Below are 16,871 nucleotides of genomic sequence, written 5' to 3' on the forward strand. Positions count from 1 at the left end.
CGTACAAGTTTTCATTATATTTCTGATGTTAAAGCTGCTTTAAATGCTGAAATGTAGTCTTGTCCTTTTCGTAGTCAGTGGTAGTATTTTTAATTTTGTATTTCTGACATCAAACCTGTATCTGACATCCTTAAAGGCATTTTTGTGTTGATGAATTTGTATTTTATGATTCTATGTCACTTTTTTATGGATTTTTTTTTACTCACTGATGTCAAAACTGCTTCTAAAGTACTTGAATGCATTTTGTCCTGAAGCATTTGTTTCTTTATGATTGTGAGTTTCATATTTCAAATGCTATATTTCTGACATCAAACTTGCATATAAGAATTTTTAAGAAAGATTTTTGGTTTGATGCATTTTATAATACTTCAGCATGTTGCTTTGAAGTATTCTTAAATGTATTTTGTTCCTAAGCATTTGTTTGGTGTGATTCCATGACATATTTTGCACTTTTTGATGTTTTTTATTTGCAACGTCAAAGCTGCATTCCAAATAGCCTCCTTAAATGGTTTCCTTACAGAAGAAGCGGGGTTTTTTTTGTATTAATCAAATCATATTTTATTTCGTAATACTTTTTCATATATTTAAATGTCAAAGCTGCCCCTGATATCCTTAAATGCATATTGACCTGACGCATGTGTTTTTTTTTCTGTTTAGATTCTGTGAAATTTGTTTTCGAAGCAAATTTAATTTCATTATTCTGATTTAAGGATTGAAACAGAAATTCTTGTGCTTTCCTGTACGTAAGCATTTGTTTTGCTTTTTTTTTAATAATTCTGAGAAATATTATTTCGTAGTATTTTACGTATGGTGACAGGTCAATTTCACTTGTTCTGCTCTGATCCAGCTTCGTTATTTAGCTATCTAGTATCATTGTATTCAGAGAAGTACTGTTGGACATCATGTTCGTTTTCGGCTGACAGAAAGTAATGTCATAAGAGCATGGTTTGTGGAAGAATCATCACTGTTTAACATGTAATACAAAAAATACGGAATTTCAACTGTACGGGCAAATTAAAGGATGTATAATGAAACCATGCATCTCACAGCTATCCCATTCCATTACATTGTTTCTCTTTTCAATAACACTTCTTTTTTTGTCATTTTCCCTGAAATTTACGAAAGCAAAAGCTGTAATACGCAAAAAAAACCCACATGATAGTAACGAGCTTATAAAGAAAAAAAAAAAAACAGTATCACACCATCATTACAAAGTCATACCCTCATTATAGCTCACACAAACTCATTAAAATAAACTGATAAGAATTGCAATGAGGAAACAAAGAAAGCAAAGCAGCAACTTGATAGTGACATTCTCCGAGTACTTTACTTTGTGTCCTTACTTTGAAGCTAGATGAAGAGCGAGATATCATCTCGCTCTTTAAAAGGCCGTTTACAGAAGTAAGATGTCATAACAACTATCATTATTATTACTTTGTTGTTTCAGCATAGTAGGGATTTGCACTGATCAACATCAGTGGTTACAGGGACATAAGAATGTGTGTTCAATTTGCAATTGAACCTTTCATCCATGCCTCTTACAAGGCATCTTAGATATACACCTCCCCGCAGTTATAGCAAGCCTGTGCACATCGCATTCTTCTTCTCTCGTTAATTCCACATATGCTACAGCTACGGACATGCCAGATGATAATGGACTTATAATTAGGGCCTCGATCATCTGCGCTGCAACCGTCATGTTGGCGATCATTTTCATCCTATTGTACTGCAAGTAAGTCCTCCTGGGAAAGCTAATGGCATAAGACGTGTTCCGATGCTCATGATGTCTCTATCTCTAGAGGGGGGGGGGGGGACATTTCCTCTGACTCCTAAACACATATTGAAATAACAGAAACAAAATAAAAAAATTAGTGACCTCGAAGATAGTATATGAAATGTATGTTAATATCAGAAAGAACGTATAGGTGCAACATTTCCATATGCACACAAAATGAACATAAATTATTATAATCATGTTCATTCGGTTATCATTGGGGCCTATGTTAATTCGCATGGAACTTACACCTTTATGTGGGTTTTTTTTTTTTTTTGGCATAATACATACATGACGTGTAATCCATTAATAGAGACAGAGAGAGGGAGATATAGAGAGAGAATTAGGTTTTTATGATAACAAATATGTATGTTTCTGTAAAACAACTCAATATTGGAACGTTCTTGAAACATCGAAGGTTTCAAACTTGTCATCAAGTCGTTTAATCCATACGTTCACCTGTCCGTGTAGTTAATAATACGTAAAAACTAAACACAACTCTACCCCCCCCCCGCCAAAAAAAAAAAAGGAAACACCAGTCAATTAATGATGTGTATAATTGAAGATATCAAAATTTGGTCCATCTAAAGAGTACAATCACATTATTTTTATCAACCTACAGAAGGCAGAAACGTCAAGCATCGAAGAGGGTACAACAGGGCGAAGCAAGAGACACAAGGCAGCATTCAGCAGCTGGCAGATTTACCCAGAACCCTGATGCGGGTCCAAATCAATTCTGTGATCCCTCCGAGGCGGCTAACACCTACGAGCTAATAGACAGGCATGACGTGACATCAGCATCTCCCAAGGATCACCTCCTCCTAGCCGATGGACCATCAGTAAAGCAGGAATTGGCTGTCTCCAGGCAGTCTCAACCTGACAAAGCGGCGCTGCCCATCAGTGACCTCTACGCCATGCCAATGAATGAAGGAAAGAAGTCTCGAAAAGTGGACACATACGACAAGGTCGATGGCGACTCTACGACTGACAGAGACGGAAAAAGATACGAAAACGTCTCGAAGATGCGCGGCGACTCTGGGCAGGCTAAGGAACACAGCGTGGATAGCAGTCGACGCAACACACCTTTGTCCGAACTGAACGGCCTGTCACCAACGGCAAGGGATACTGCACCACTGGTGTCCGAGGAAACCTCAAAAAGTACTTCCATCGCGGAGATCTCTTACGAAGCAGTCGATGATGTGTTCACATCTACACAGCCCTTACAGATTTACGAAGACGTCCGCTGCGATGGCATACCCAACGGCAACGACTTTACCAGTTCCGGAGAGCTGACGCCTTCAGGTGGCAAATTTGGCAAACATGCAGGGAAGACCACCGCTGTGGATGTACCTAAACCTATGCCAACTGGCAACTGTAAGCGAGTGGATAAATGCTTTCGTCCCGAATACGACAGTTACGTATCCATCGACTGTAACCCTAAGAAGCCGTCGCTGAGTGAAGATGCCAGGAATGCCACGCAATCCGACTCGAACAGGTCCACCAACTGTCCTACCTATGCTGTACCCATGAAAGACCACCGGATTGTTAAAAGAGAGGACAGTTTCGATGACTCCTGCATGGTGATGAACGAACTTTACTCTTCATGCAGCCCATAGATATGTCATGACTGAGGATTTAAGGGCTGTCGTGTTGAAATGAATCATGGGAAAATTGAAGGGAAATAGCACAGCACAATGGAAAATGAATTCATGTTTTGTACACCTGCAGCACACATGCTCCAATTTCGATTCAAATCTTCTAATAGCTGAAACACTGGAATGTACTCACGAGTGATTACACATATTATTTTTAGCTAGACTTCGTTGAAAGCGACAATATGGTTAAATGTGATAGCCTTAGTGGCTTCCATCTCCGTTTAAGGCAGATGGATGTCTCCGAGTGGTAACATTTCGTCAATTTCCTTCAGAATTCTGAATACTTCATACTTCATCATGAATACAATAAGGCGTTATTCCACAATGTATATTTTACGTTATTATAAATTATCACAGATGGAATGTATTGATATTTTTGTTGATCTATAATTTCATGCCACACTCATCTTATTCTCTGTTCGAAAGCATAATTTCAGTTTTGTATTCAGGGAATACTACTCTCTGTCACGTATTGGGTCATACTGTCTTTTAACATGTATATAGGGGACTCTGAGAATATAATCTAGTCTAGATTGTTATCTTGTCGTCGATCTTGTATCGACGCTGGAAAAGCGGCATTTATTACCAAAAGGTTATTTGGCCTTTTATAATGCATAAATCATGTGTGTAAAAGTCTTCACTTGAAGCAACATATAGATCATTCCTATTCACACCTCCTCCGCTCGCTCTCTATCTCTCTATCTATCTCTCTCTCGTTCTTCACTATGCTCATTTTGCTATTGAAAAGACCGCATTAGATCTTACAGAAAGCACAAAAGATTGGCAAAAACATTGTCACATGTTCATCAAAGTCAAAACACGTTGATTCATTTCATTTCCATTGTTCTGATGACGGAAGTGTTTGCTTGCGCTATGCTATCTAACTGTAGGATCGGATCTCCTTCATTATATGCATGTTACATGGTTTTAGTGGAGTTATACAAGATGATGCAGTGCACTCCCGTCATAAGGTCCTTGGGCCCGGCGGCGGTTTTCACTCGTTATATCGAAATTTCGTTATATACGGGCATTAAAATTTATGAAGATATATAGGCCCTAGATGATGATTTTTGGACATTAGTATCTACTTCGTTGTAACAAGAGTTTGGTTATAACCGTATGTAACTGGAGTGCACTGTACCAAGCCTATAGAGATTTCACTGTATAAGGTCCCGTCCATGCTTCCGCAAGGTTATGAATTTGTCGAGGAAATCAGAAACATGGATTGAATGATTTGTACATAGGCATATATTTACTCAAACAAGATTTTCAGAAACCAGATAGTGTTCTTAAGTGGAACTGTGATTGTTTTATACTGAAATGGAAACCACCTGTTATCAGGAGGAAGAACGCTACATTCATTTCCTGCATGTATACATGGCATAGAAAATACAAGTATCTCGTAACCTGTAAAAGCAGCACTTAACATAGCGTGGGCACGTGATTATTACATTAATGATATGAACGTCTGTACAGGATGTAAATAGTTGATGTGCAGATCCGATGCTAGAGTATACCTGTCTCCTTTCAAGGTATTGTGCAGGTCTGATGGCAGTTTTTGTAATTATTTGACTGCACTGATGATTCTATATAACATAACCAGGAAATACGGCTTCATTACTGTGGATGTGTACGTCGACGCGATCGGGAAATGACAAGGTCATGATTATTACCTGGCCGGGTCATGGAGAATATCATGCCAATTCTTGTCCAAACATTGCGACTTTTTGGATTAATTCATGCAATTTACGCAACACTTGATGTTTAGATTTTTTTTTTCTTGCTTACTGTACATATGCCAATGAAAGAAACTTCGATGATTTCTTTGAAATGAAAAGGAAAACTGCTTTGTTTGGTATACATGATATAAAATATCCATGTAAAAGCCTTAGTCCAAATTTGTTATGAACGAAAAAAAAAAAATGAAAAGGCGATTATCATCACCCAATTCATAGTCGCTGTAAGTAATAACAGATAATGTTCACCAGAGTATATTCTTCTGTGTGTTTTAGTGAAACAAAGACAACAAGAAGTGAATTGCAGGGGATTTTTTTTTTTTGAAATCTCGCCTGTGCTTTGTTTTTACTTCTTTTACAAGAGCACAATAAGTGGATATTTTCATAGTACTTCAGAGTAGTTTATAAGTTTCTTAGTTTTCTCCTTGGTATAAAATACGCTGTATATGCGTCCATGGCTTACGCATTTTATCATTTGTTTAATTGTCGTTTTTGCTTACACGTGTTTCAGTTGCAGTTTGTGGTATATCATGGCATATAGCGATGGTACTATGTAGCGCGGCAATTGATTCAAACATTACCTGCTTCGCAATCAAAGTCAGAATTAAAGGCGTAAAGACGTAAAGAAGATTCCTGTACAATATACCTACAGAATCTAGAAAGTACTCGAATACGCTGCTGACAACGTCATTACTACAGGTTACTGAAAATGAAATTCACTTCCTTGAAACGACAACATCAAAGCTTAACTTAGGTGGGTAATCTATTGCCCGCCTATAAAAAGGTCCTCCACATAATTGCAGTATCAACTGGTTTGATCTAACTTTAAATCAGTCGACTGCGATTAAGAATTACGGTAACGGGTGACAGTCTTGTTCTGTTTTAGTTTTATAATCTTAATTACCAAAGTTAAAATGATTCATTCATTCATTATAGTCTAGTGGGATTTCTGAAAAAGGGCTCTCTAAAATGGTGTTAGAGGCATTTTTGAGTAAAAGTTGGAAACCGGTCTCTTTTACCTAATTTGAGTATGCTGAATCCGAAAAATCCGGTTCTCAAGCGAAATTCGCCGATCTTGACCATCTAATTTGCATAAACAAAATGGCTACCAAGACACAGAAATTATCAGTTTAGATACGCATTTTTTAGAAATTCTTTGCAAACGAGCTGGAAAAAATGATTTGAAATGATTGTGCAGAGAATATAATTACCAATAAACGTTTCTCAGGTGGTAAATAGTGTATTTTATTCATAATTATGCAAATTAGGACTGAAATATGCACATATATGTATATATATACATTAACACTGGAAGAGTAATCTTGACATTTTTTTTTTCTCGAGAGGCAAATTGAATACTAGATATGTAAACTTTGAGGTTTTGAGGATTAGGAAAACTCCAGTTCCCAATTGAAATTCACCGATCTTGACCACCTAATTTGCATAAACAAAATGGTTGCCCAGCCACAGAAATTGTCAGTTTCGGACACGCATTTTCTAGAAATTCTTTGCAAGCGAGCTGGAAAATAAAAGTGATTTGATAATTTGTACATATTATATAGAATAAAAGTAGCAATTTGAGGGATAAACGTTTGTCAGATGGTAAATAGTATATTCTACTCATAATTATGCAAATTAGTATTGAAATATGCAGATATTAACACTGGAGGATTTTTTTTTTTCTTGAGATGGAAGTTAAAAACACATTCTTATATAGACTTTAAGGTTTTGAGGGTTAGATAAAAACCAGAATCCCTTCTTCAGCTGTATCAAAATAAATGCAAATACAGTCAAACCTGCCTTAGCGGCCACCTCTCTATAGCGGCCACCTGTCTAACGCGGCCAGCGGCCACAAATTTTGTTTCCCGCGGTAGATTTTAACCTGTCTATAGCGGCCAAAAACCCGATGGAGCCGTAGCCGAGCTGATAATTCAGGGTGTTTTTCTGCTTTTTAGCTGTGCCAGTCATTTCTGGGCAACATTCAGTGATCGCCAACGTTGCATTCATCACTTATTCAGTCACAATAATGCACTAATTCATGACTGTGCACATGCTACATCTAGTGTACTGTGCAACAATTTCATAAACACCGGCATTGTTCTATGCATGATACACACGTGTGCATACGTACACACATAAATGTACATGTATATACAACGATGATACATGTACATGTAGGCAATGCACACAAAGTTGGATTACCTGTCTATAGCGGCCACCTGTCTATAACGGCCACTTTTTCCGTATCCCTTGGGTGGCCGCTATAGACAGGTTTGACTGTATTGTAATTGGTACGCAAATTATATGTAGCCTTCATGAGTTTTATGTGCATGCAGTTCATTTAATAGCCTATATACCCTGGTAAAATTCTATTTTTCAAATCCTCTTAATAAGGTCCCTTTGGATTTTTTTTTTTTAAGAATTCAAGTTAGGAACTCGATTCTTAACCAAAATTGATTGTGCCAGGGCAAAAACAAAAACAAAAACAAAAGACAAAACAAAAACCGGTCCTTTTTAAGCGAATGAACTTTAACATCTAATTTGCATAACATTCACAAAATACAAAGTAGTTGCAATATTGCCATAAAAATTGTTAATTCCATGAAAAATATTTGTAGCACATCGGTAATCGCAAAACGAATTGATGAAAACTCTCTACGCGGATCATGACTCAACTTTTTAAAGGGATGGTACAGTATTGGTGGAGATGAGAATTGGGCTTTAAGATTTTTGCGAGATACCAAGAAAACACTTGTGATATTGTGCAGAACATACCATTTTAAGAGGAATTTAAAGTTTATTTGATAAAAATCGGGTTTGGAATGACTGAAACATCCAAAAACAAAGTAAAACAAAGCGATCGTTAACAATAAAGTGTGGGTCCCACACTTTATTAGAATCACTCTTTTTGGGATATCTCAGCCATTTCAAAACCAATTTTCATCAAATAAATGTTGAATTCCTCATAGTATTACATGCTCTTTCATATTTCATTAAAGGTTTCTCATTATCTCACCAAAAAATGTTAAAAACCTGAAATTAGGTTTCAACAAAAACTGTACGATCCGCTGAAGGGTGATAGGATGCCATCGATCAATGCCATTTTGTTTATATGCAACATCCCATTATTGTATTGTTCCATTATGCAAACCTGTAGCATTAGCACGGAAATTCTATTTCCCAGTTAACCAGACATGTTTTACATATATATATATATATATATATATATAATTACATACAGTGTATCATTATATATAGCAAACATTCGTCTATAGGTTGAAATGGGATAGGTGGTTTTATTCTATTTTCTCTTGAAGCGTTTTGTTTTTCTTGAAAGTCGACGAAAAACGTTACTGATGCCCCAATGAATAAACAAAATTATGTTGTAAGTCCGTTAGATGAAATTATCTACTAGTATATATAAGACTAGAGAAGGATCCATTGGAAAGTTAAGCTTGTAGAATAGCACTGGCTAAAGATCAAGAAGTTTAAGATCGCGATCTCCAAGATCTCAAAAAGCGCGGCCAAATTGGCAAATTATCGAAAAGTTTAAGATCGCAATCTTTAAGATCTTGAAGTTTTTCAAGTGCGTGTGACTTCAAACTTTCCGCGAAACTTCCCACTACAGCTAGGGATATTTCATTTTATAATGCTGTGATCGCCAAACTTCTCGATCTCTTGCCAGTGTGACCGGACAACAAAAGATCGTGAAGACTTCGCGATATGAAAGTTTGCGATCTTTTGCCACTCTGACCGCGCCTTATATAAACTTAAATAACGATGTTAGAATAGCAGTGAGGGAGAAGAAATGGGGGAAAAAAGGTGCGTGGCACACATCTACCTATATTTGATCATTCTACATCTGTAATTCAGTCAGCTTCCAAGACAGTTTGAACTCTGAAATTGCCTCGGCCAATTACCAATCTGCGAAATACTAGTAAAGGGTTTACACCTTCCTGTTCCTTTTTATTTTTGTTTTTGATATACGTGGATAACATGCCGCCAGTGATAACCACCAAGTATGATGCATTTCAATTTATTCCTAACTGACGACGCCACGCTCCCTTGTCTGTCTGACTTATGATATATCTCACCTGATGTGATTCAGATCATAGAAATGACATTATTAGCAAACAGGCCTCTAGCTTTAAGGAGCAGTGGATTGCAAGATCTAAAGAACAATGAATACTCATTAGAAACCACGTTAATACATACAGAAGATTTCACTTCATATCAGACGTAAATGGTCGGCATTTTGCCTCTCATTATAAATTATGCTTTATCAAGTATAGTTTTTGAATATCCACGTTTCATTTGAATTTCTGCCCAAGAATTAGGATATGGATCTTTTCATGGAGGACCTGAGTTTCCCACCACCTTGAGAACATGAAGTCACTTTTGTTCTCTTGACAGATAAGATTGATCCGATAGCTACCTTAAAGAGGCCTTCTTCCGTAGATACTGGAGTTGTGCTTTTTCTGCCAGACTGATACTGACAGTAGCACTCTTATTAAAGCAAGTGATCAATGACTCACAATAATCAAGGATGCATGCTTGTACGAGAAGAAAACTAAAGGGTTCAAAGAACAGGGTTGTTATCAGTCTTCTTTATAAGAATAAACTTATATTCGGTTCAAAAGATGCATCACACAAGCTCGTTTTGGCACAAAATTATGTTCCGTCATTTTACCGAAAAAAGTATACTGAACTCTTGCGGAAGCACTTCAACGGCAATACTCCTGTAAAAAAACACCCCCCCCCCAAAAAAAAAAGGATTATAAAAAGAAGAAAATCCTGCTCATTGTGCCAGACCTGATTGTTGTTAGCAACAATGTGATGATGCAAACCTTGCACGAATGTAGATCAATTTAGCTCGATTGAGAAATAGACTTTTCGACTCAGATTAGGTTTCTTTTCAGCCAAAATATAAATGTGTTGATGACTAGAATTACAAAGTTCATTCTTCCTTTCTGTTTCCGACACTGTCCGAGCGGCGAGATACCAGTATTTTTCTTACAATTTTTTTTTTTTTTTTTTTTGCTTGAGCTTGCAGAGTGGGTGGCAAGATAAGAGATGAAGAGATTAAAAAAAAACATAGATTATGACGAGATTTATGTAAGTTGCCACTTGATTTTAAATTCAACAGATTGAAAATAATCATAAACCAATATATCCAATGTAAACGACAAAGTACAAGGAAGGATTAAGTGACCTTGCACTTATCCATAGAGTATAATGTATACTGATGTGATTGCCCGATAACTCTAATGGCAAGACCTTGTTTTGGCGGTAGATATGCATAGAAAATGGGTGAATATTTGCATAATTTATTATGCAAATGAAATCATAGATGTGTGTTGTTTATAGTAGTTGCTCTCTCTCTCTTAATCACACCAGGAATCATTAACAGGTCTTGATGTAATAACTGTTATGAAACATATTCATATAATACTTGGGTACCTAAGGGGGGTCACCGTGCACCCCCCCCCCCCCCCGGACTCCTCGAAACTTACATTTTCAGGATCCTCATGACATACCAAAACATAATCAAGATGTTAACAGGAACGAAAAGTGGCTGTTCTAGGTGAAATTTAATGTATTCTATTGTTTTTCATAATTTCTTATGTATTTCTTTGTTTTTCAACTTTTTCAACTTTTGTTTTTTCTTTGTTTTTCTATTGGAAATTGTCACTGATCACTTTTCTACCATAATTAGCACAAAACTAATCAATGAAAGTGATTAATTGTAAAAATAATCAGGTTTTCATGACCTTCATGACAGAGCACCTGTTTTCCATAGGAAATGTACACAAAATTGTGCCCGTTTCGGGGAGACATACCGTTACAATAATGGGCGTGACTTCGCAAAAGTATACACGGATGTTGCAAATTTGGTCTCAAAAGTTGTGCGAGACTTGACCAAACAAAGTCAAGAAGCCTCGCGACAGATTTATAGCGCGAAACTTTGAGGGGGGGGGGGGTGGCGGATTCCCCCCCCCCCCCGTCCTTATGTATGTATGTAATATATATGTGCTTACATGTAGGGCCTACATAGTATATAGGGTACCTAAGGGGGGGGGGGGGTCACCATGCACCCCCAGGACTCACGTCTCACGCAACTTTTGAGACCAAATTTGCAACTTCCCCGCATACTTTTGCGAAGTCACGCCCATTTTCGTAACGGAATGTCGTCCCAAAACGGGCACAATTTTGTGCTTTTGTATACATTTCCTATGGAAAACAGGTGCTCTGTCATGAAAGTCATGAAAACCTGATTATTTTTACAATTAATCACTTTCATTGATTAGTTTTGTGCTAATTATGGTAGAAAAGTGATAAGTGACAATTTCCAATAGAAAAACAAAGAAAAAACAAAAGTTGAAAAAGTTGAAAAACAAAGAAATACATAAGAAATTATGAAAAATAATAGAATACATTAAATTTCACCTAGAACAGCCACTTTTCGTTCCTGTTAACATCTTGATTATGTTTTGGTATGTCATGAGGATCATGAAAATGTAAGTTTCGAGGAGTCCTGGGGGGAGTGCACGGTGACCCCCCCTTAGGTACCCGACTATAATGCGGCAGTGCGTTGTAGAATCTCGAAACCTGCTTGGTCTACGGCCTCTTGAATATCAATTTGCAAACATATTTCCTTTTAGTGTCATTCAGTTCTCCTTTATTGATTGATTCCATTACTTGATTAACTTCAGACTCTGACGACATCATAATGTACAACGTGTTTGCCCGATAACTTAGCTGTATTTTAGTACGCCAAGGTACATTTTGATAGCAAGACTTTGTCTTAGGGAATATATCCATAGAAATGGCCAACCATTTGTATGATTTATATGCAAATCAGATTATTAGGGTATTTCTAATAGCTTTTTTTTTGTATCTCTTGTTTCACAAAAGAATCATCAACTTGTGTCTTGATATTATAACTATAATGATTCAGATTCATATATCGCGGCAATGTGTTGTGGAATCTCGAAGCCTGTCGTAGTATGGCCTCTTACATACCAATTTTGCATACGTTTTTACAAAATATTGTTATTCATTTTTTTATTCTAAATTGGTTGATTCCAGTACTTGAATTTTCCTCGGACTCAGATGACACCATGTACACTTTGTTTGACCGATAACATATCTGTTTTTTCATTACGCCAAGGTACATTTCAACAGCAAAACTTTGTTTTAGGGGAAAATATGTTGAGAAAATTGAAGAATATTTGCATAATTTATTATGCAAATGAGATGCATGTTTTATTTTAATACCTAAAGTTGGTTCTTGTATCTCTTTATCACACTAGGTATCGTGAACCGGTCTTGATACAATAATAACTATTATCAGATTTATGATTCAGATCCATATATTGCGGCAATGCGTTGTAGAATCTAGAATCCTGCCAGTTATGTATCCTCTTGTATACTAATTTGCATCTAGATATTTGCATAAGTGTAATTCAATTCTTTTGAATTGATTGAATTTGTTTGAATTGATTAATTTTGGTTCGACTCTGGTGACACCAAGTACTTTTTGTTTGCCCGATAACTTGTCTTGTTAAAATGATTAAAAACAGAAGTGAACACGTAGGTATACTATACAATCATGTGCATATATGCGGTAATGCATTGCTGTATCAGCGGCAACTCTAATTTGCATATTTCACTTCTTAATTTGCATATATAATTGAAAGTTATGAACAAATGATGACCTAGCTATTGTCTTTGCACCATAATTTCTGAAATTATTACTATTTCTGCATGTATAGGGAGATTTTTTGAAAATTAGAACATCGAAACACCTTAAAAAGCAATGAATTGGCGGCCATTTTGTTTATGCAAATTAGATACTCTTAGACTCAAGATTCCGCTTGGGAACCGGAATTTTTGGATTCAGCGTACTTGAAATATACAAAATAGACCGGTTCCCAACTTTTACTAAAAAATGCCTCTGACAGTCACATTTTCCCCAAATCCCACTAAACTATTAGTTTTATGAATGGACTGAGTCGTCGATACAGTATACAAGCATGTTCTGTAGTGGACCTCTCAGTTCTTTTTTTTTTTTTTTCTCTCTAAACATAACTTTGTACTTTGCTGGTGTGGATGTTTTAGCTTTATTTGGTAACTATAATTTATTTTCTTTTTTCACACAGTCGAATGTATGCCTGTTATACAATTCCTGATTTATTATATGTCATGTTTTGTTGGAAATAGACTGAAAATAAAATGATTTAAATTGAACTGAATTAAAATGAGCTCCTACAACAGGGCATTTTTTTTTTTTTTTACATAGCTTTCGGTGTTTTGGCAACTTTAATCTGTCTGTATTTTGTTTATGATTTACAATGGAAGAAGAAGGGTCATCATAAAAAAAAAAAAAATGATCTGGATGACTCTGGAAGTTATCACCACACAGGAATCAGGTTGTGTGGAGATAAGCAAGTATGATGACGAATACCAATGCTTATGCAATAAGAGATAGGCAAGGCGAGGAATCTGTTCTTTAAACATCAATGGCGTTATGGAACGTACACCGACGCTTGATTTCTGTTACTGTAGTTATAACAACTCTCGTGTTTGTATAGGTTTTCCCGGCCAATTTCGCACTTTTGTCAGTCCATTTGATAAAAGGTTCATTCAATTTAGCGAAAATCCTCGTCACTGCACATTCTGTCATTCAAAATTGCGACTTGTTCGTTCAAATTAGCATTTCGATCAATGAAATTCGCACATGTGCCTTTCGAATTCGTAAAACGGGCATTCAAATTGGCACGTGCTCTTCATTCATATTCGCCAGCACTGGCGGTAAATGGTATTTCAGTCATTAAGTTTCGCGTATGGGCAGTCAAATTCCAAACATGTTCATTCAAATTGGCGTAATGTTATTTCTATTTTGAAAAAGTGAGAACCGTGATTTATACGCATTCAAATGTGAATTTTTGTTTCATCCACACACTGTTAAGTATAATTATAGTAAGGGTATCTTTGATCCTAAATAACTCAAGTTTGTTGTTCTGTAACGCCCGTCTTCTTTCATACATGTTATCAGAACTATACATGCACCAGTACCATAGATTAACTTCACTTTCTTATATATGTCCAGTCATGGCAGCACAAGTTAGATACAGGCGTATCTCTCAAGAAGACAGGGAAAGAATCATAGAAACATTTGAGGGTAATAACCTTGACAAATTGATCTCTAGAGCTGATCCAAGAACTTTATTTTCAATGATGATTAACGCAATATAGCACCCACCAAATGAAAATAATGACACATGCAGATGAAGGAAATAATCACGATGTAAATTGAAACCTCCTTCTCCCAATCAATGTCAAAACAAACTTAAGATTAATGTACCTGTGAATGAAATAATGTTATCGAACATTATAAACACATACACATATTTTGAAAGTACTATTGCAAAGATGATATCAGAATAAAGAATGAATACGAACATATGAAATGTCAAGATGCTTGCAAACAATACCTATGATGAATGAAAATGAAGAAAGGAATCAAAGCATAATCGTGTCTGCTAAATTGACTGCAGTAAATGCGAAATTGGATGCCCAAGAATGAATTCGAATGAACGAGTGCAGTGTATACGTGATCACATGACTATATCATGCTAAATTGAATGAACGATTTGCAAAATGGTGCTTGTCTTACGAATTTGAACTGAAAAAGTGATGATTCGAATGATGTTAAAGGTAATTTGACTGCTCCAAAATGAATTTCAATGAAAAGATTATAAAATTGAAATACCGAACATGCCATCTAGGGTAAATTGTGCTAAATTGAATGCAGCAATTAGGAATTGGATTGACAAAAGTGCGAAATTGGCCGGGAAAACCTATATTATAGCAAATCCTTGCAGGTGTACAGGTTGAGCTGTTTTACATTTCAAAACATAGTAAAAAATATTGCGGTAACTTCTTGAGGAAAATCGTGATAAGACCAGTTTAATCCTACTCTAAAACAGAAAAATAGCTGTCCCTTTGGTAGGCTCCTGTTTATGGTTGAATGTCTTACTTTAATCCAGATTTGTGTTTTAAAATAGAAATGCCTTCAGAACAAGGAAAGAGTGGTGTGAAGTACTCTAAAAAGTATTGCAACAGCAGGAAATGAGTCTCACTGTTCAAACATGTACTGCATTGGAGACACAGTCTTCACACGAAAACTAATACTGGATATCCGGTAGCAAAGGTTGTGTTTGTTTGTTTTTTCTTACATTACACCGGTAAGGATACGTACGTGGCGGGGAAGTTTTTGGTTTTTACCTGTGTTGAGCATGTGGTACTCGGCTTCCGCGTCATTTCGGTAGAAAAAAAAAATATTCATAGAAATAACAACATATCATTTCCAACGATCCCTTTCAATTTCTTTCTTCCTTTTCCCCGTCTTTATCTATTTTCAGTCTCACTAAAGAAAATGACGAAATTATGTCTGAGAAGATATTTTGAATATAATGGTTTAACCAAACTATGTTCCGCCATGGAAGGACTTTTGTCCTTATTCGATTTTTTTTTAACTATTTGAAACTGCTAAAAGAGTTTTAAAAAATACGGGGTACTTTCGTTTCACCAGCAATTTGCACCATCTGCAAGTCAATGACACACACGTACACGCACACACATACAATGTACACCCCCCACACACACACACTCTCTCTCTCTCTCTCTCTCTCTCTTTCTTTCTCTCTATCTCTGAACCTTGCCTTGTTTCTTTCATTACAAATTGTGTGCTACCGACCTTAGCCTTGCATCTATGCTGATTGTTATACGTCTTGCACAGCTGAGAGTTTGTATTATATTATTTCAGTTCAATACTTATAGACGTACTATGATTACATTATGATCTTTCATAACACGTGTATACCGACGGTGATACTACTGACATTGGTAGTGAAGCTTCAACTGAAAATCATTATTGTAACACTATTAGAGCAGAAACAAAGGAGAACAAAATAAAGTATGCAGATTTCATGTTCGACTTTGATTCAAATTAAGGCTGTTTTAATCAAGACATCAGAAGGTTGCACTGCTACTAAACGGCTATTTCAATCGGCATGTCCGTTCAAGTGTGTGTGTGTGTGTGTGTGTGTGTGTGTGTACGAGCGTGTGTGAAGGGGAAGAAGGTCTTATGTGTAAAACAATCAGACAGTGTTGGTATAATTCTCGGGATATATGACGTAGGATGTGAATAGTCCGTCACTCTACTTTCATGTTTTTAAAAGTAAGAGAATAAAGATATACGATTAAAAGGAAGAATATTTTGAGTGGTGAAAAAATAAAGGAAATCTTACTATATTAATACAACAAACCTATAGTACAGGGAATATAGAAATTAGATTGGGATGGACTTAACATGTTTTTAGTCACGTGCCGAATCATAGAAAGGGTGTGTCAACGTTGACATCTTCGCATGTATTTCTTAGCGCATTTGTTTACAGGTCAAGGAGAGAATTGTGAGGCGATGTCGTCTGAATCTTACGATGGAATCGAACTTATTTTCTTTTTCTTCAAGAGGACATAGAATAAGGAATCTGAAAATGATCTTGGGCAGATATGGATTTATTGCAAGATTGTTTGAGAAGTAATAAACACATTAAAACCATGTACACAGAGTATACCTTCAAGCCAAACTTACTTGATGATCTAATATGTATTATGCAATGAGAAGAAAAAACAAACAAA

The sequence above is a fragment of the Diadema setosum genome, chromosome 10, assembly GCF_964275005.1.
Source record: "Diadema setosum chromosome 10, eeDiaSeto1, whole genome shotgun sequence".
Classification (NCBI taxonomy): domain Eukaryota; kingdom Metazoa; phylum Echinodermata; class Echinoidea; order Diadematoida; family Diadematidae; genus Diadema; species Diadema setosum.